This window comes from Thalassophryne amazonica, chromosome 9 (assembly GCF_902500255.1).
Source record: "Thalassophryne amazonica chromosome 9, fThaAma1.1, whole genome shotgun sequence".
In the NCBI taxonomy this organism is placed as follows: Eukaryota; Metazoa; Chordata; class Actinopteri; order Batrachoidiformes; family Batrachoididae; genus Thalassophryne; species Thalassophryne amazonica.
The window spans coordinates 39,848,139-39,869,182 of record NC_047111.1 but is presented as its reverse complement, the minus strand read 5'-3'; the positions used below and the strand labels follow the sequence as shown (position 1 = coordinate 39,869,182).

Genomic DNA, 21,044 nt, shown 5'->3' with positions numbered 1-21,044 from the left:
TCATCGAACTGGGGATTTTTAACATCAAAAACCTCCTTCCCTCACTCCTAGAAAAATGTTAAGAAATTAATCCAGTCCAGTCAGAGTAAGATCAGACAGCATTATTGAATTAAAAACAAAAATCTCTGCCAATCATTATTTTGATTATACTTGAATTACTGTTGTGAAATTATCATCATATAACCTATTTTGATTATGTTGTCGGCACTTGCAAAACCTGCAATAAATTTCCAAGCATGCAGTTAAAGTGTTAAGGCTCGGACATGGATTTATTGATGCTTCTTAAGGTGTAAAAGCTAAAGTTTATTGGGTGTACAACATCAAAAAGTGATCTAAAAGGTTAGTCTGGTTTTAATGAAATTAACGCATCCTGGGGACTCGCTGTACGAGTCACTAAATTCAAAATCTAGCAACATTCCAAGAGCCCTGATCCATAAGAGGAGAGCTGCTGTTAACGGGCGTGGCCGGCTCGTATCCTGGTTCCAGAGGAGGCTATTCGACCGGGGTGTGAGATCAGCGTCAGCGGGGTGGACGTCCCGGATGGAGGCATGTGAGCGGCTAGACGAATCTCCTCGCCACCAGCTTGAACAGCCTTTGTGCAGCCCTGCCGGGTAATACCCGTGGAGACACGAAGGTCGGACCCCAGAGACGGAGAGCTGGTTTTTAGTACACAAACACACTCATCGGAGGGTGAGGGTGTGCCGCGTGTATCTAAAAAAATAATAACGGGATCTGACAACTGACTTAAATTTGAGGAACTAAATTTAGTTGAAGCTAATTGGTCTGTTAATGGTTTCAAATTTAGCTAAAAGCTAACCAGCAAAACATTAGCTTTGCGAATCAGCTGTTACCTGATTAGCGAATTGTACCCACCACATTGTATAATTAAGTAAAGAAATATACTTCTAAAACAAGTAGCGGTGGCCTCTAAGTTTCATCAGTACTGTAACAGGCCTGTCTGCCTTTACTTTATTTTGCATGTTAAGATGCCAACATGACCCTAAATTAGGGCTTCACTGGCCCTTATTATGATTTTGGAGATAACATACAGCACCTGGCATTTTTCTCAGTTTTTTTTTTTTTTTCATGGCTAAATACGTTGAAGGTATGGTTTAAATTATGAGTCTGACATGAGTAGTGACTATATGCTACCTCATATAAATGTCAAAACCTTTAGTCCAGTCAGTGATTACTTGCAGATGTTATGTTATTTGTGGTTGATGACATGTTCAGTGCAGACAAGAAGCAGGACAGATGAAATTACATGTTGGGAAAGTGAAGTACACGGACCCACGACAGGGGGCATAAATGAACGACCAGTAGGAAGTCCGAATAAATAACAGTTTATTCTGCAAATGTGCACAACAACCAAATATGCTTTTAGTCTGTCAATCAATTTACACAAAAGTTGACGCGTGGGCAGGCCCGAGGGTAGGAGACGCCTATCCAGAGAGTTCCACCGCCAACGGAGACCTGCAACACACCGGAAGCCGCCAAGTCCTGAGTCCCCAGGTAGCCACTGCTTCCAGCTGTCAGATCCGGTACTGCTGGCAGGAACAGACACAGGTTAAAGGTGGGTGTGTGTACACCCAGCAAACAGTCAGCAAAAAATACAGTTCCTTCCTGAGGGAAAAACCTCCACCCTCCAAACACAGGAACTCAGAGTACATGCAGTGCCTTATGTAACTAATCAAGTCAGGAGTGAGGCGTGGGTACGCCAACTCCTTCCAACTTCCACAAACTCGGCTACAAGCTGCAAGTGTACAAAAAGGTTACGACTGCAAAAAGCTCTGCTGCAAAACTTGTGCGTACGGCACAGAACGGCTGAGTTGATTACCTAATGGGTAAGCTGATAACTCAGCAGAGTTATGGTGTCTCTCCCAGGGCTTTTATGGATTGTGATGTGATGAATGATGATGTGTGACAGCTGTCAGCTCCGAGCACCTGGCGGACTCCAGTGGCGACTGCGCCCTCTGGTGCCTGAAACCCGACGACAGGCAGGGCGCCCTCTGGTGTTGGGCCAGCAGTACCTCCTCTTCGGGCGGCCCACACAACATTACAATGATTACTGATGGCAGTTTGTGTGCATATACACATACAGTTCCCTGTATTGTCAGTACAGTATTGTCAAGATTTCCGTGTTTTTCCAGTGTCATGTGTTAGTTCTCCAATAGATGGGGCCCTCAGTTTTGTTTCACACCTGGATCAGATGAGTGACTGATTATTGATAGACTATTTAAAACCCTGACTTTCTGTTCATGTCTCTGCCAGATACTTGTGTGCCATGTTGTCTGTGTGCCTTGCTTGCCTCGTTTTGCCTTGCCAGTTTCCAGAGCCACCTTCGATGATCCAAGCAGTCTCCAGAGGATCCACCTGAATGCCGCCCTGTGACCTTGACTGCGTCTTCCAGTTGTACGCTTAAGACGCCAAAAGTGTCCCGCAGAAAAAGCTCAGGTAACCTGGCCTTCCCTCTAATTCCCCGTATTAGAGTGAACTGTCTTTTTGACAGTTTTTTTGGGTAGCTAGGTACTAGGAGCTAGGTACGGCTCCTAAGTGGACCTGGATCCTGGCTCTCACTACCTGTACAGCAACGTCACTTTGGAACTGCTCAGTCTCTTGTGCAGGGTGCTTCTCTACTACACGCCAGTTAAGTTCCTCCTTCTCTGAGATTCCGGTCTTACTCGTCCTGTTTGTGACTGTGCTATCATAAAGACCTGTTCCAAGAACTCTTCCTAAGAACCGCATGAATTCTGATATCAAAACAATGAGAACCCAGCTGTATCAAATCCTGCTTAATTGGAACGGCCTTACAACATGCAGACTTGACCTCTGACCTTTGGATACAACTTATGAGCTATGAACAATTCCTGAACAGGGAACTTAAGAAGAGAACTTTATTTCCTGACCTCTTGAAACAACCTGGTGTAAACCTTTTATGATCTGTGACTGTTTTTGAGGCTCCAGCGTTACGAGTGCATTCACTCACGCTGTGTGTATTTATTCCCCATAGTTCCTGGTCTCAGAGGCAAGCATTCCACCTGGTCCTGATCCCTGAAACCTTAGTTGATATTATCCTTCAAGACTGGCTCAGGATCCTGCAGCTCCATGTCACCAGGTGGGCCATCTCTCCACACTGCAGGCCCCCAGTCCAGCACCTTTTTTTATTATAAATAAATACATGTTCCTTTGTACTCTTCTCCGTGTCCAGCTCCCTGCATTTGGGGTCTATTGCCTGCAATGGTTCAGTCCCACCCGAACCTCTAACCATAATATACTGGAACACTTATTTCACACATTTAATTTGTTTATGCCATTTCAAAACAAAATCTAAAAATTTCTAAAATTATCTTCCTTAAACTCAAACTCAAACTGAACTCAAACTGTAGGACACGCCCTGATATATTCAGTTACGTCAGTGAGTAATTTGTGGCCACCAAAAACTTTCCCGGATGAGAGTAACAATGTTTTTGATACCTGGATGACAAGCAAAACGAGTGTTTATGAGCCCAACAAATGACCCACCCCCACCCACCCCCGTAATGCAATCTGGCACGAACAGCCTCCCCAGAAGGCAACCCTGAGGAACGGGAACGTTGTGTGCTGTGGACCGGACCTTTGGTCTCAATGTCCCAGGTGAGTGCCGAGAGGAAGCAGGATGTGGGCAAGCTGGTAACAGGTGGTGACGGTTCTCCCGACAGGAAGACCCGTCGGGAGAGGGTATCAGGTTTGCCGTTTTCAGACCCGGGCCGGTACGATAATACAAAGTTGAAACGACTAAAGAAAATTGACCACCAAGCTTGCCTGGAATTGAGCCGTTTAGCTGAGCACAGGTATTCCAAGATTCTTATGATCAGTCCACACTAAAAACGGTACTTGTGCCCTTCCAATCAGTGGCGCCACTCCTCCAAGGCCACTTTGACAGCCAACAGTTTGTCACAGATGTGGTAATTGCATTCAAGCCTGAGTAAATATTTTGGACAAAAAGGCACAGGGATGTAACCGCTTATCAACAGGATCAATTTGGGACAAAACGGCTCCACCCCCACCTCGGAAGTGCCCACTTCAACCACAAAACTGCCGGGTGGGGTCAGGGAGGAGTAGTACAGGGGCCACTGTGAAACATTTCTTTAGGACCAGAATGCCTCATCACACTCCAATGACCAGTGAAAGGTCTGGAGGGATGAGGTAACGTTATGCAGAGGAGCTGCCACAGAACTGAAATTTTGAATGAACTTTTGGTAAAAGTTGGAAAAGCCCCCAGGAAACCTTTGGACCTCCCTACGGTCCTTGGGTTGCCCAATCTCACACTGCGGCTACCTTCTCTGGGTCCATCTGGATTGTCCCTGGTGAAATTAATGAATCCTAAAAATGATACAGTAGATTTATGAAATTCACATTTTTCTGCTTTGACAAGTAAACGGTTGTGTTATAAAGTCTGGAGTACTAAATGCACTTGTCGGGAGTGAGCATCTTCATCCGGGGAAAAGATCAGAAGGTCGTCTAAGTTACACAAACTTATTCAGGAAATCACGTAAAACGTCATTGACCAGCTTTGAAACACAGCGGGTGCATTGGATAAGCCGAAGGGCATCACTAGATACTCATAAAGGCCGGTGGGAGTATTGAAAGCAGTCTTCCTTCATCTCCTTGTCTGAGCCGCACTAAATGGTACACATCATGCAGAGATCGAGTTTTGTAAAGATGTGGCACCCTCTACGTAGTTCAAAGCGGTAGCAATCAGTGGCAGGGGATAACGGTTCTTAACAGTAATGTCTTAAGTCCCGATGTCGATACAGGGGCTGGAGTGACTTATCTTTATTTTCTACAAAGAAAAACCCCGCCCCTGCGGGAGAAGACGAAGGACGAATCAAACTCGCCTCTAAAGATTCTTGGATGTAATCGTTCGTGGCAATGCGCTCAGGTGGCACTCAGAGAAAAACACTTTCCCCATGGGGGCCTGGCACCTGGAAGGAGCTCAATGGCGCAGTCATATGCTCAATGTGGAGGTAGCAATTTAGCCTTGGCTTTGCTGAAAACTTCTGCAATGATTGTGATAACACGAAGGAACCACAGTAAGATCAGATTAGGTGAACTGGTGATTTTTGCGGACTGACTGCACAGCGCCCCACACAGGCGGAGCCCCAGAACTGATTTGTCCCCGGACCAGTTTATCTGTGGATAGTGTTTCTTTAACCAGGGATTTGCCCCCAAAATCCAGCTGTTCAGAGTGTAACGCCCCCCACCAAGCTCCAAGAGAGACAGACAAGAGAAAACAGGACAGATAAAGCCCAAGCAGGAAACACCCAGCCGGAGAAGTCATATAGACAACACAATCCAAAATCCAAAACTAAACTACCGTATTTCCGCACTATAAGGCGCACCTAAAAGCCTTAATTTTCACAAAATCAGCCGTGCGGCCCTATAATCCAGTGTCAGGGCTGGGACTGGGGAATTTTTCAGGCCGGGCATTTTTAACCAAGACCAGGCCACCACCAGGTATCGAAGGGGGGAAAAAATTAAGCCCTGCTGTGACAGTGTTTTTTTTTTTTTTTGGTCCTTAACCGATCAATGTGCACCAGGAGACACAGACATTTAACACTATAAGAAGCATTATGAAAAGTTCTCCCGAAATTACAGTTATCATAGGCTTATCAAAAGTATGATCTATTGACAGTAGGTCACATTACTTTTTAGACATAATAAGCCGTCATTTCATTCAGCCTTGTTACTTAAATTTAGAAATAGAAATGATATAAAAACATTTGTTATAGAAATACTGTAGGCTATACTATAAATAATATATCATTACTTGTGTGATACAATTCATCATATAAAGCAAGAAATGACTGAATGACTGGACCAATGACTGGATACAAGGATTGAACTTTTGAAACTGCAATACACAAAAGGCCACAAGATGGAGAAAGTTGTCTATCTCACTACAAGCTACAAGTAACATCAAGGATTTCTTTTATTACCAATTTGTGTTGCTAATCAACTTAGAGAATGACTCTCAATTTAAAGTAAAATGTTAGGAATGTGAAATTATGCCAGGACTTGGGAAAATACATTTTAGACAGGGACGCCGTTATACCACGCCCACCGCAGCAGACTGTGCAAAACAGCATACTTCGTATGACCGACGCACGACCGTCACACAAATAGAATAAAGAATAAAGAAACAACCTGGTGGCGGCAGCATGGTAGCTAGCCATGCACACCATTTGCACAGGTTACATTGCTAGGCTAGGTTACGTGACTGGTAGAGTTAGCACGAACGAAAATAATATCCAACCTTAATTCATATCTGAGTGACCCAGTTAGACAGCACTTTACTTCGGACCATCAGAATGTCTCTCTCACACACAGATGTCTGATTTATGAACAAGTTAGGTTGCTGTTCATCAATTAATAGCTGAAGTTAACCTTCACTTACCGTCATGGCCGTAGTGGTCCCCGCCTCATCCACCTGTTGAACTTCTTCTCCACTACTTGCTGAGGCTGCCTCAGATGTGGATGCTCCGCATCCACGCGAAGCAAACATGTCTGTTATTTTAAGACATTTTGCAGCATCTGAAGGGCTACTCTCTTCTGATCCCTGGCTCTTTCAGCGCCACCTTTCCTCTTCTTGCCACCATCCTTATCGCTCTGTCCAGCACTGGCACACTGTGTAGCCCAACCGAGGCCCGAGATGGAGGGGTAATTGGCCTGCCCCTCACCTCATTGGTCCAGGCCACAATCAATCATGACTAAAAGGCCGATCTACCAGTTTATGCACCAATAGGAGGGTTTATACGTATACAGTATCCAGTGTTGCCACAGTTACTTTGAAAAAGTAATCCAGTTACTGATTACTGATTACTCCTTGAAAAAGTAACTTAGTTACTTTATATACTCAATTGTAAAAGTAACTTTGTTAGATTACTAGTTACTTTTTAGTTACTTTCCCCAGCTGCCCAACAACCCTCTACCACCTCAACATGACAATGATACTTGTTTTGCCAAAACTCACTTTATAGTCACCCTTTCTTGACTTCAATGAAAATATATACTTGTTTTATAAAAAGTAAAATAAAGACCTCTTTCTTGACCTCATATTTAACTGTTGACAGCATTGTAACAGTAAAACTTGTAATTTCTAACCTACATTGTTAATAAATGTAACTATTAAATTCTTTCTAACATTTTTCTAACATTTAAATTTTCTCTAAAAATTTTACTTGTTGAAATTATATTATTTTAACTAGTATTAGTAGTTGTAGTAAAAAAGGCTTCAAAACTGGACCTTTAATCTAGGGGTGTTGTTGGGGGGACATCCTTCCCCACGCCCCCATTCCATCTGGATTCGCCCCTGCTTTCGTTTGAGCACAAAGAATGGATAACATTTATTTATGCAGAAAACATGACCAGATTTACAGGTAAGAAAGTTTTATTGCATTTTCACATCATGCGCTCCTCAGGAAGAGAGTTTAGGTGCATTCGAGTGGAAAATAGTGTTAGTTGTTGACGCGTTGCGGAGGATCAGCTGTTTTAACGTGCAGATATGGAGTGGCTCAGCTCAGAATTCTAAATATAGGAGGAAAAAGCATAAAAATGTCTTTGTAAAGCTCAGTGCAGGCGTGCTGTTGTCACCGCGTTTTAAGAGGTGAGGACGAGTCGTAGCTGCTAAAAAAAAAAAAAAACGCGGATGAAAAGCTCACAGCTCGCTTTACTTCGTAAAAAAAAAAAAAAAAAAAATCCGCAGGCCAGTAGGCCATCAGGCCAGCGGGCAAATGCCCGGTGTGCAATACTATCAGTCCAGCGGTGCCGGTGTGCCTTATGTGCGCACTGATTTCCAAAACCTGTAAAAATGACCGACGATGTTGTCCTTGACCGTCGGAATATCGGACCATTTCCCGCTGACACAGGGACGTAATATGTAAAGTACGTACGCTGGCAGCGTAGAGTACGTACGCTGGTAGCGATAAACCAATCAGAGAAGAGTCCGTGGTACATACACTTACCTCCGCCACTCCTCCGGTACGTATACTACAGGTATCCTGCAAAACATTTGCTTGTCTAAGGACCCCCGAAAATGGCGCCAGCGAAGAGACATGCTTACGAGGCACAATTCAAACTGCAGGCTATCAGTTATGCGGTTGTTCATGGGAATAGAGCAGCTGCGAGTGAATTCAAGATCAATGAATCTATGGTACGTAAGTGGAGGAAACAAGAAAATGAACTGCGCCAAGTTAAAAAAAAACAAACTGAGTTTCCGCGGAAACAAAGCGAGGTGGCCACAGTTAGAAGACCAACTCGAACAATGGGTCATTGAACAAAGAACAGCCGGGAGAAGCGTCTCTACAGTCACCATTGGCTGAAGGCAAAAACGATAGCACAAGACATGAACATCGCAAACTTTGACGGAGGTCCGTTTTGGTGCTTTCGTTTTATGAAAAGGTGTCAGCTCTCTATCCACGCGAGGACTACCATGGCGCAGCAACTCCCAGCAGATTACAAAGAAAAGATGGCAATCTTCTGCACCTACTGCAGACACAAGATTACCGAAAAAAAGATCCAGCCCAACCACATCACCAACATGGACAGGTACCCCTCATGTTTGACATCCCCATGAACCATACTGTGGAGAAGAAGGGGACCAGCAGGGTATCCATACACCACAGGCCATGAGAAGTCGGCTTTCACTGTTGTTCTTGGTTGCCATGGTAAGGGAGAGAAACTACCACCCATGGTAATTTTTAAGAGAAGACGCTGCCAAATGAAACGTTTCCAGCCGAAGTCATCGTTAAGGCCAATCAAAAGGGCTGGATGGACGAGGAGAAAATGAGTGAGTGGCTGAGAGAAGTGTATGTAAAGAGACCGGATGGTTTTTTCCACGCATCGCCATCCCTGTTGATCTGCGACTCCATGCGCGCCCATCTCACTGCTACTGTGAAAAACCACGTCAAGAAAACTAATTCGGAGCTTGCCATCATTCCAGGAGGACTAACAAAAGAACTCCAACCACTGGACATTGGTGTAAACAGGGCGTTCAAAGTGAAGTTGCGAGCGGCTTGGGAGCGATGGATGACAGACGGCAAACACACATTCACTAAGACGGGGAGGCAGCGCCGGGCAAGTTACGCCACCATATGTGAATGGATTGGGGATGCCTGGGCTTAGGTTTCTGCTTTAACTGTTGTCCGAGCTTTCGCGAAAGCCGGCATCATTGCTGAACAGCCACCTGGCAATGAGACTGACTCCTACGATGATGAGAGGGATGATGAGCGGCAACCTGGCATGTTTGATGGCGAAATTGCCCAGCTGTTCAATTCAGACACAGAAGATGAGGACTTCGATGGTTTTGTGACAGAACCATAATAAAAAATAATGTGAGTATTTAAATATCAGTAGTTCAAAGTTATTAAAACGTTCAAATGAACTCACTGTTTTGCTTCCGTGACAATAGTAGATACTAGATACTAGAATAAAATTCAAATAAACTCACTGTTTTGCTTCCGTGACCTTTTTTTTTGTAGACTATATGTTTTAGCATGCGCCTTATAATCAGGTGCGCCTTATGTAAGGGTTAAGTACCCACTAATTGAGGACGCGCCTTATAATCCGGTGCGCCTTATGGTGCGGAAAATATGGTAATCAAACAATAATTAACAAAGCCTAAACAGCACAAAAATGAAACAAAGACCTAAACTAAACATGGCAGTAAACCAGACAACACACAGTACATGACAAATATATATATATACAGTGAGGAAAGTTGAGGGGTCTTAAATTTTCAGAAAAAATTCAGATGGAAAAAAAGTCCTTTTCATTCCGCCATTTCCAGTCAATGAAAATCCGACGAGGGGGGGGAACCACTCCTTCCCAAGGCGTGCTCACAGGCGAATGACGTCACCGACAGGCGTGGAAAAACTCACGCATGCGCACGAGGGTTCAAGCATGTCTGACGTAAAAACATATGAATGAAATCCATATAGTTTTTGAAAAAAATAAAAAGGACCGTTACACACACACACACACACATATATATATATATATATATATATATATTGGATCAAGGATGAACGCTGCGAAAAAGGAAAGTTGATAGGACAGGTTGAAGGTTACAAATGATCTTCTTATGGCCTCAGACAGTGGACTCATCTCTGTGCTTGTCCTGTTAGACCTCAGTGCTGCTTTTGATACTGTTGACCATAAAATTTTATTACAGAGATTAGAGCATGCCATAGGTATTAAAGGCACTGCGCTGCGGTGGTTTGAATCATATTTATCTAATAGATTACAATTTGTTCATGTAAATGGGGAGTCTTCTTCACAGACTGTTAATTATGAAGTTCCACAAGGTTCTGTGCTAGGACCAATTTTATTCACTTTATACATGCTTCCCTTAGGCAGTATTATTAGAAAGCATTGCTTAAATTTTCATTGTTGCAGATGATACCCAGCTTTATCTATCCATGAAGCCAGAGGACACACACCAATTAGTTAAACTGCAGGAATGTCTTACAGACATAAAGACATGGATGACCTCTAATTTCCTGCTTTTAAATTCAGATAAAACTGAAGTTATTGTACTTGGCCCCACAAATCTTAGAAACATGGTGTCTAACCAGATCCTTTCTCTGGATGGCATTACCCTGACCTCTAGTAATACTGTGAGAAATCTTGGAGTCATTTTTGATCAGGATATGTCCTTCGGGTCGTTAGACCGTTGGGGTTTTACATAATTATTGTATGGCCTGCTTACAATATAAAGCGCCTTGGGGCAACTGTTTTGTGATTTGGCGCTTAAAAAAAAATTGATGATTGATTGATTCAGAGTGCGAATGACACCAGCAATGGCTTTGGGAGCATCCTGGGAGGGTCTTGTCACCTCACCAACTTTGAAAAATTCAAAATCCAGGCGCAACACTGGTAATACCCTACAAGTGAAGGGAGGGTAAAGCGCCATCCATTGAACGCCATGTGAAATCAAGTGATGTCTCTCGCAATTGCTGTTCACAGGCTGGCGCATCCCAGTGAGATAGGACCCTTTGTGTGGTGCCTTTTTGAACCCAGTTTCATCTTAATACACTAAGGGTCTGATTTAATAAGATCTTACAAAAGAGAGTGAGAGAGAGAGAGAGAGAGAGAGACATACACAGTCCTTCCTAAGATATTGTGTACACATGTACTACAAACACACACAGAATCAAGCAGGTCCTACACCTACTCTACTATCAGTAAAGGTGGTAGAAACATAATTGCACTTGAAATTTTTGGATTTTTACCTTTGAACTCCTTCTCTGAGCCAACATCACACTTGATGAACAGTGTTTTCTCCTGTGGGTAGACTTTGTCAAACGTGTCCTTCACTCTCTGTCCCTCAGATTCATTCACATCCAGGATGGCAACTAGAGAAGAACAACATGACAGATTAATGTCTACAAACCTTTCATGGTTACTTTTTTGGGTAGCTGGGAGAGAAGTATTAACTAAAATCGCATTCATTTTTTTCACCACGTAGTCCGCTTAAGGGGCACAGAGGATGGTGGGGCTGGAGCCCCTCCCAGCAGTCATTGGACATGAGGCAGAGTAAACCCTGGACAGGACACCAATCTATCACAGGGCCACATATAGAAGGACAAATGCATTCACCATTCACACTCATGGTCAATTTAGAGTCACCAGTTCACCTACCCTGCATGTCTTTCAAAGTGGGAAGAAGCACCTGAGGAAACCCATGTGAACATGGGGAGGAGAACATGCAAACACCACACAGACAGGACCAGGCAGGAAGCATTCCACAACATTGTTTCTGTAATGCAAAAGTGCTAATCACAACATTGGAGGAGTGGGGTACAATTAGTTATACCTAACAGCTAACATTAGCTTATCTAGCCGGCCTTAGCAACGTTCATCGTAGCTTACAAAATAGTTGGTTCCTTTGTGTTTGATAACAATCTTCTCCTGTAATGTCTTATCCTTCTTATGTCTTATTACTTATTATACTGTATTATACAGTGAGGAAAATAAGTATTTGAACACCCTGCGATTTTGCAAGTTCTCCCACTTAGAAATCACGGAGGGGTCTGAAATTTTCATCTTGGGTACATGTCCACTGTGAGAGACATAATCTAAAAAAAAAAAATCTGGAAATCACAGTGTAAGATTTTTTAATGATTTTTTGTGTTACTGCTGCAAATAAGTATTTGAACACCTGTGAAAATCATGTTAATATTTGGTACAGTACTTTGTTTGCAATTACAGAGGTCAAACGTTTCCTGTAGTTTTTCACCAGGTTTGCAGACACTGAAGCAGGGATTTTGGTCCACTCCTCCATACAGATCTTTTCTAGATCTTTCAGGTTTGGAGTTTCAGCTCCCTCCAAAGATTTTCTATTGAGTTCAGGTCTGGAGACTGGCCAGGCCACTCCATGACCTTGAAATGCTTCTTACAGAGCCCCTCCTTAGTTGCCCTGGCTGTGTGTTTGGGGTCATTGTCATGCTGGAAGACCCAACCATGACCCATCTTCAATGCTCTTATTGAGGGAAGGAGGTTGTTTGCCAAAATCTTGCAATACATGACCCCATCCATCCTCCCTTCAATACGCTGCAGTTGTCCTGTCCTCTTTCCAGAAGAGCACCCCCAGAGTATGATGTTTCCACTCGCATGCTTCACAGTTGGGATGGTTTTCTTGGGGTTGTTCTCATCCTTTAAACATGGTAAGTGAAGTTGATTCCAAAAAGCTCTATTCTGGTCTCATCTGACCACATGACCTTCTCCCATGCCTCCTCTTGATCATCCAGATGGTCACTGGTGAACTTCAAACGGGTCTGGACATGTGCTGGCTTGAGCAGGGGGACCTTGCTGCCCTGCAGGATTTTAAACCATGACAGCATCATGTGTTACTAATGTAATCTTTGTGACTGTGGTCCCAGCTCTCTTCAGGTCATTGACCAGGTCCTCCCGTATAGTCCTGAGCTTTCTCAGAATCATCCTTACCCCACAAAGTGAGATCTTGCATGGAATCCCAGACCGAGGGAGATTGACAGTCATCTTGTGTTTCTTCCACTTTTTAATAAATAATCATAACAGTTGTTGTCTTCTACCAAGCTGCTTGCCTGTTGTCCTGTAGTCCATCCCAGCCTTGTGCAGGTCTACAGTTTTGTCCCTGCTGTCCTTAGACAGCTCTTTGGTCTTGGCTATGGTGGACAGGTTGGAGTGTGATTGATTGAGTGTGTGAACAGGTGTCTTTTATACAGGTAACAAGTTCAAACAGGTGCAGTTAATACAGGTAAAGAGTGCAGAAAAAAGGGCTTCTTAAAGAAAAATTAACAGGTCTGTGTGAGCCAGAATTCTTTCTGGTTTGTAGGGGTTCAAATACTTATTTGCAGCAGTAACATACAAATAAATTATTTTTAAAAAATCATACATTGTGATTTCCGGATTTTTTTTTAGATTATGTCTCTCACAGTGGACATGCACCTAAGATGAAAATTTCAGACTCCTCCATGATTTCTAAGTGGGAGAACTTGCAAAACCCCAGGTGTTCAAATACTTATTTTCCTCACTGTATATACCTTTTTCTTGAGCTTCTTGGGTGGGTAGGGAGAGTTCCCATGGGATAAAAACACCTTTTAACCTACCATCCCTGGTCCTCAAGACCAGGCACCTAAGTGGCTCTATTCTACTCTTTTCTACTCTTCTATTTTACTCTTCCTTTTTAGATATTTAGATATACCTTTGTATACTGGCATAGTTCCACCTTAGAATTGGAATATAATATAAGATATACCTTAATGAATTTTCACAAAGGCAGCATGCTGCCCTCAAATGTGCATTCGCTATTCAATTTTTGACAAATCAAATCCAGCCCTACTACTCAGTTCAAAGTCATCAATAGCGAAAATGAAATTGAGTCCCCAGTACTGATTGACTCAGGGGCAGATGACAATCTTGTTGACAATGGGCAAACCCAAGAGCTAAACCTGAAACGCATCCCTTTAGTTCAGTGTTTGGAGGCTAGTAGCTGCCCCATCTGTCAAGTCATTTACAAAAACAAGCTTACCTTATTTTCATTGCTGTGACTATTCTGAGCACGTTTTCCATCATAACATATAGTTCTCGGTCTCCCCTGGTTAAAAACACACAACCCACAGATCAGAGGTGGGACGAAGTCACTCTCAAGTCATGAATCAGCAAGTCTCAAGTCAACTTGCAAACAGTTGGTGGTCATTATGACTTGAGACTTGACTTGGGACTTGCAGATTGATGACTTGACAATGACTTTGTCCTACCTCTGCCACAGATTGATGGGCCTGAGGCAAATACTTAGGTGGGGCTGCTCTCGTCACACTACTAAAATCGAAAACTCACCTCCCAACCAACCATTTCCACACCCCCCAGGCCTTCAGAGTCCAGGGCATGTGCAAAGTCCCTCCCTGCTATCATGATTTACATCAGGTTTTTAATAAAGCCAAGGCTACCATTCATCCTCAACACTGCCCTTATCACTGAGTCATAGATTAGCTCCCAGGAACCCTTCCATCCAAGGGCATCATACTCTTTACTTCACCCTGACATTGATGCTATGAGAGAATACATTGACAGTGTCCTGGAATCAGGCCTAATTTGTCCTTCCTGCTCATCTGCACGTGTGACTTTTTCTTTTGTAGAGAAAAAGATAAGACCTTGAGGCCATGCATAGGGTATAGAGGGGTTAATAACATAACAATGAAGAATCATTGTCACCTACCTGTGGCGAACAAGACATTTGAGCAATTTCAGTACTACTATATTTTATCCAAGATGGAGCTCCATGTGTGAAACCTGACCAGAATCAAGGAAAGTCGATGAATGGGGGGGGAACTCCCACAGGACATTATGAATATCTGGTGATGGCCTTTGGTCTTATCAACACCCTGGCTTTAGTCCAAGCTTATGTCATGATGCCTTATTTGAGTTCTTGAACATGTTGTATATATTTTTGATATACTATTTTTTTCACCAGATGAGCAGACATTCAGCAGGTCCTCAGAAAGATTCTGAAAAAACAGCTATATGCCAAGGCTGAGAAAATGTGAATTACAACTGCAACAACTGTGTTAAAGTTAGCTTTGATAACCACAAGTCCAGAGGTGTCAAGTACGAAGTACAAATACTTCGTTACTGTACTTAAGTACACTTTTTAGGTATCTATACTTTACTCCATTACTTATTTTTCTGCCTACTTCTGACTTCTACTCATTACATTTTCACACAAGTATCATTTCTATTCCTTACATTTTTAAAACAGCCTCGTTACTCTTGGCTCAGCGCCGGTGGATGTGCGGTGCTGAGGTGTCAGCGCACATCCACCGGCGCGGCTCCACCTGAAGCCGAGGCGTCAGCGCAGTTCCACCGGCGCGGCTTTACCGAGGTACCAGCGCGGATTTATCTGACCATGGGTCCGAAGAAGGCACTGACGGCGGAGGAGGGAGACGATATCAATAAGTCCCTGGACTTTTGTCTGAGGAATCTCTGTTGTTTAAAATGCAGCAGAAATCCATTATGAGCTGGTGGAAGAAGTGAAGGCTCTCCGGATCCAGAATGCTGAGAAGACCGGCGTCTGGTGTACCTGGAGAACCGTGTTGGCGGAGTTGGAACAGTACACAAGGATGAACAACGTTATTATTACAGGAATTCATATTAAACTCGATCCTATGCAGGGTGGTGTCAGAAGACAGCGGAGGGGAGGCCAGTGAGCAGGAGGCCAGGTCAGTGAAACAACAGGTGGCTGACTTCCTGCAATCTAAAGGTATTCAAATGGACTGTAAAACATTGAAGCGTGCCACCCCCTGCCCAGGAGAGAGGATGGAGACAAGCGAGCTGTTATAATGAGGTTTTGTCAACAGAAAACAAAGTGGCATTGTTAAAACGGACAGAAACTCAAAGGAACAAACGTATTCATCAATGAACATCTGACCAAAAGAAACGCAGACTCGCCAGGAAAGCTCGTCTCTTAAAAAAAGCATGGAAAAATTCAACAGACCTGGACATCCAACTGCAAAACATTCATCAAACTGAATGGAACACCAGAACAAGCTAAGGTATGGTAATCAGGAACATCAAGGAACTGGACAAATACGATCAATAAGGTATGAGGACACAAACACATCACAACACCATGACACAGACCAGAGGAACCTATTCATCTACTACATCATCTACATCTGGAGACAAGAAGGATATAACTCACAGGATTGCTGATCATGGAAAAATAGAACTGAGAACATTTAAATACACAGACCACAATGTACTGGACTTGGAGCACGATATAGACCCGGACAATAATTTCTTCTCAAATATCAATGACAGTTGTTGCTATTATACAGATGAACAGTTTAATCGGCATCATAAAACGGATAACAAATTATCAATATCCATTCAACAGCAGAAGTCTGTATGCAAACTTAACAACATTAAAGAATATTTAAGTCAATTTAAAAAATATTTAACATAATTGCTATATCAGAAACTGGATCAATGAAGATAAAGGAATGGATTTTGAACCAATCGAAGCAGTGGTTCGCAGATTGAAGCAATGCTTCGACCTATTGTTTAATTTATTCTTTCTTTCTTTCGCTTAATTTCCCCCCACTAAAACCCTAAAGAGCATACTTCTGTGAGTATTATTTACCTTTTCTATGTTAAACCGACCTGTTATGGTCTTCTGAAACAGTTGATAGATGTATTTTATAACTTAAAAAACGGGAGCGACGCTAACGCGTTAGCATGTCTATGGCATTTTCAATGTTAAAAGTTAGCATGAAGCAGTTCCAGCTGTCTTCACGTTCGGGTGCATTTGTTTTCAAATTGTAATATTTCTTAAATTTATTTTTGTTTATATGTTAATAATCTAATGATTATTATATACAATTTCAGAGAAAGAGACAAAAAGAACCTGAATAGAAACACAACAGAAATAAAATATAAAAAGCGACTAACATGAACATACAAAAATAAATAATACATACATACATACATACAGAAATAAATAAGTGTTTCCTGTGACACCTAGTGACTCTTACACCTCCATTTCATCCCTGTTTTATTTAAGTTTAATGACAGTTTGTTTCGGTCAAACCATATTTTCAATGTGTTAATTTCTTCAGTGATTTCCTCCAGAACTATCTGCCAAACTAGAAAACTGCTGCATCCTAGTAAGAGCAGAATACTACTGGAATGAATTTTAATGTGTTTTTTTTCTCTCACTAAATGGATGCTGCACTCACTGCAGTTTATCGTCTGGAATAGTCCCGATTGCATTTCACAGCTTCTAGAATTGAAACATTTTCGTGCAGGTGGTGTTGGGGGGTAATATTGTAATTCACGTCGGCAGTAATGACACACGGTTACGCCAATCGGAGGTCACTAAAATTAACATTGAATCGGTGTGTAACTTTGCAAAAAACAATGTCGGACTCTGTTTTTTTCTCTGGGCCCCTCCCAATCGGACCGGGAGTGACATGTTTAGCCGCATGTTCTCCTTGAATTGCTGGCTGTCTGAGTGGTGTCCAAAAAATGAGGTGGGCTTCATAGATAATTGGGCAAAGCTTCTGGGGAAAACCTGGTTCTTGTTAGGAGAGACGGCATCCATCCCACTTTGGATGGAGCAGCTCTCATTTCTAGAAATCTGGCCAATTTTCTAAATCCTCCAAACCGTGACTATCCCAGGGTTGGGACCAGGAAGCAGAGTTGTAGTCTTACACACCTCTCCTGCAGCTTCTCTCCCCCTGCCATCCCCTCATTACCCATCCCAGTAGAGACGGGTGCCTGCTCCCAGACTACCAATAACCAGCAAAAATCTAGTTAAGCATAAAAATCAAAAAGAAAAATAATATAGCACCTTCAACTGCACCACAGGACTAAACAGTTAAATGTGGTCTATTAAACATTAGGTCTCTCTCTTCTAAGTCCTGTTGTAAATGATATATAATTGATCAATTATTGATTTATTCTGCCTAACAGAAACCTGGTTACAGCAGGATGAATATGTTAGTTTAAATGAGTCAACACCCCCAAGTCACACTAACTGTCAGAATGCTCGTAGCACGGGCCGGGGGCGGAGGATTAGCAGCAATCTTCCATTCCAGCTTATTAATTAATCAAAAACCCAGACAGAGCTTTAATTCATTTGAAAGCTTTCTCTTAGTCTTGTCCATCCAAATTGGAAGTCCCAAAAACCAGTTTTATTTGTTATTATCTATCGTCCACCTGGTCGTTACTGTGAGTTTCTCTGTGAATTTTCAGACCTTTTGTCTGACTTAGTGCTTAGCTCAGATAAGATAATTATAGTGGGCGATTTTAACATCCACACAGATGCTGAGAATGACAGCCTCAACACTGCATTTAATCTATTATTAGACTCTATTGGCTTTGCTCAAAAAGTAATGAGTCCACCCACCACTTTAATCATATCTTAGATCTTGTTCTGACTTATGGTATGGAATAGAAGACTTAACAGTATGCCCTGAAAACTCCCTTCTGTCTGAAGTCTTTCAGAAAGCGCTGTAACTAGTTTTAAGGATATGATTCCTTCTTATGTTCTCTAATGCCATATACCAACACAGTGCAGAGTAGCTACCTAAACTCTGTAAGGGAGATAGAGTATCTCGTCAATAGTTTTTACATCCTCATTGAGACAACTTTGGATGCTGTAGCTCCTCTGAAAAAGAGAGCTTTAAAATCAGAAGTGTCTGACTCCGTGGTATAACTCACAAACTCGTAGCTTAAAGCAGATAACCCGTAGTTGGAGAGGAAATGGCGTCTCACTAATTAGAAGATCTTCACTTAGCCTGGAAAAAGAGTCTGTTGCTCTATAAAAAAGCCCTCCGTAAAGCTAGGACATCTTTCTACTCTCACTAATGAAGAAAATAAGAACAACCCCAGGTTTCTTTTCAGCACTGTAGCCAGGCTGACAAAGAGTCAGAGCTCTAGTGAGCTGAGTATTCCATAACTTTAACTAGTAATGACTTCATGACTTTCTTTGCTAACAAAATTTAACTATTAGAGAAAAAATTACTCATACCATCCCAAAGACGTATCGTTATCTTTGGCTGCTTCAGTGATGCCGGTATTTGGTTAGACTCTTTCTCTCCGATTGTTCTGTCTGAGTTATTTTCATTAGTTACTTCATCCAAACCATCAACATGTTTATTAGACCCCATTCCTACCAGGCTGCTCAAGGAAGCCCCTACCATTATTTAATGCTTCGATCTTAAATATGATCAATCTATCTTTGTTAGTTGGCTATGTACCACAGGCTTTTAAGGTGGCAGTAATTAAACCATTACTTAAAAGCCATCACTTGACCCAGCTATCTTAGCTAATTATAGGCCAATCTCCAACCTTCCTTTTCTCCTCAAAAATTCTTGAAAGGGTAGTTGTAAAACAGCTACCTGATCATCTGTAGAGGAATGGTCTATTTGAAGAGTTTCAGTCAGGTTTAGAATTCATCATAGTACAGAAACAGCATTAGTGAAGGTTCAAATGATCTTCTTATGGCCTCGGACAGTGGACTCATCTCTGTGCTTGTTTGTTAGACCTCAGTGCTGCTTTTGATACTGTTGACCATAAAATTTATTACAGAGATTAGAGCATGCCATAGGTATTAAAGGCACTGCGCTGCGGTGGTTTGAATCATATTTGTCTAATAGATTACAATTGTTCATGTAAATGGGGGAATCTTCTTCACAGACTAAAGTTATATGGAGTTCCACAAGGTTCTGTGCTAGGACCAATTTTATTCACTTTATACATTGCTTCCCTTAGGCAGTATTATTAGACGGTATTGCTTAAATTTTCATTGTTACGCAGATGATACCAGCTTTATCTATCCATGAAGCCAGAGGACACACACCAATAGCTAAACTGCAGGAATTGTCTTACAGACATAAAGACATGGATGACCTCTAATTTCCTGCTTTTAACTCAGATAAAACTGAAGTTATGGTACTTGGCCCCACAAATCTTAGAAACATGGTGTCTACCAGATCCTTACTCTGGATGGCATTACCCTGACCTCTAGTAATACTGTGAGAAATCTTGGAGTCATTTTTGATCAGGATATGTCATTCAAAGCGCATATTAACCAAATATGTAGGACTGCTTTTTTGCATTACGCAATATCTCTAAAATCAGAAAGGTCTTGTCTCAGAGTGATGCTGAAAAACTAATTCATGCATTTATTTCCTCTAGGCTGGGACTATTGTAATCATTATTATCAGGTTGTCCTAAAGTTCCCTAAAAAGCCTTCAGTTAATTCAAAATGCTACAGCTAGAGTACTGACGGGGACTAGAAGGAGAGAGCATATCTCACCCATATTGGCCTCTCTTCATTGGCTTCCTGTTAATTCTAGAATAGAATTTAAAATTCTTCTTCTTACTTATAAGGTTTTGAATAATCAGGTCCCATCTTATCTTAGGGACCTCGTAGTACCATATCACCCCAATAGAGCGCTTCGCTCTCAGACTGCAGGCTTACTTGTAGTTCCTAGGGTTGTAAGAGTAGAATGGGAGGCAGAGCCTTCAGCTTTCAGGCTCCTCTCCTGTGGAACCAGCTCCCAATTCAGATCAGGGAGACAGACACCCTCTCTACTTTTAAGATTAGGCTTAAACTTTCCTTTTTGCTAAAGCTTATAGTTAGGGCTGGATCAGGTGACCCTGAACCATCCCTTAGTTATGCTGCTATAGACGTAGACTGCTGGGTGGTTCCCATGATGCACTGTTTCTTTCTCTTTTTGCTCTGTATGCACCACTCTGCATTTAATCATTAGTGATTGATCTCTGCTCCCCTCCACAGCATGTCTTTTTCCTGGTTCTCCTCCCTCAGCCCCACCAGTCCCAGCAGAAGACTGCCCCTCCCTGAGCCTGGTTCTGCTGGAGGTTTCTTCCTGTTAAAAGGGAGTTTTTCCTTCCCACTGTAGCCAAGTGCTTGCTCACAGGGGGTCGTTTTGGACCGTTGGGTTTTACATAATTATTGTATGGCCTTGCCTTACAATATAAGGCGCCTTGGGGCAACT

At 42.4% G+C, this 21,044-nt stretch overlaps 1 pseudogene; it reads right to left on the bottom strand.

Moving 5' to 3' along the window:
• Positions 1-21,044, bottom strand: part of LOC117517018 — an 80,856-nt pseudogene that overhangs the window by 42,409 nt on the left and 17,403 nt on the right.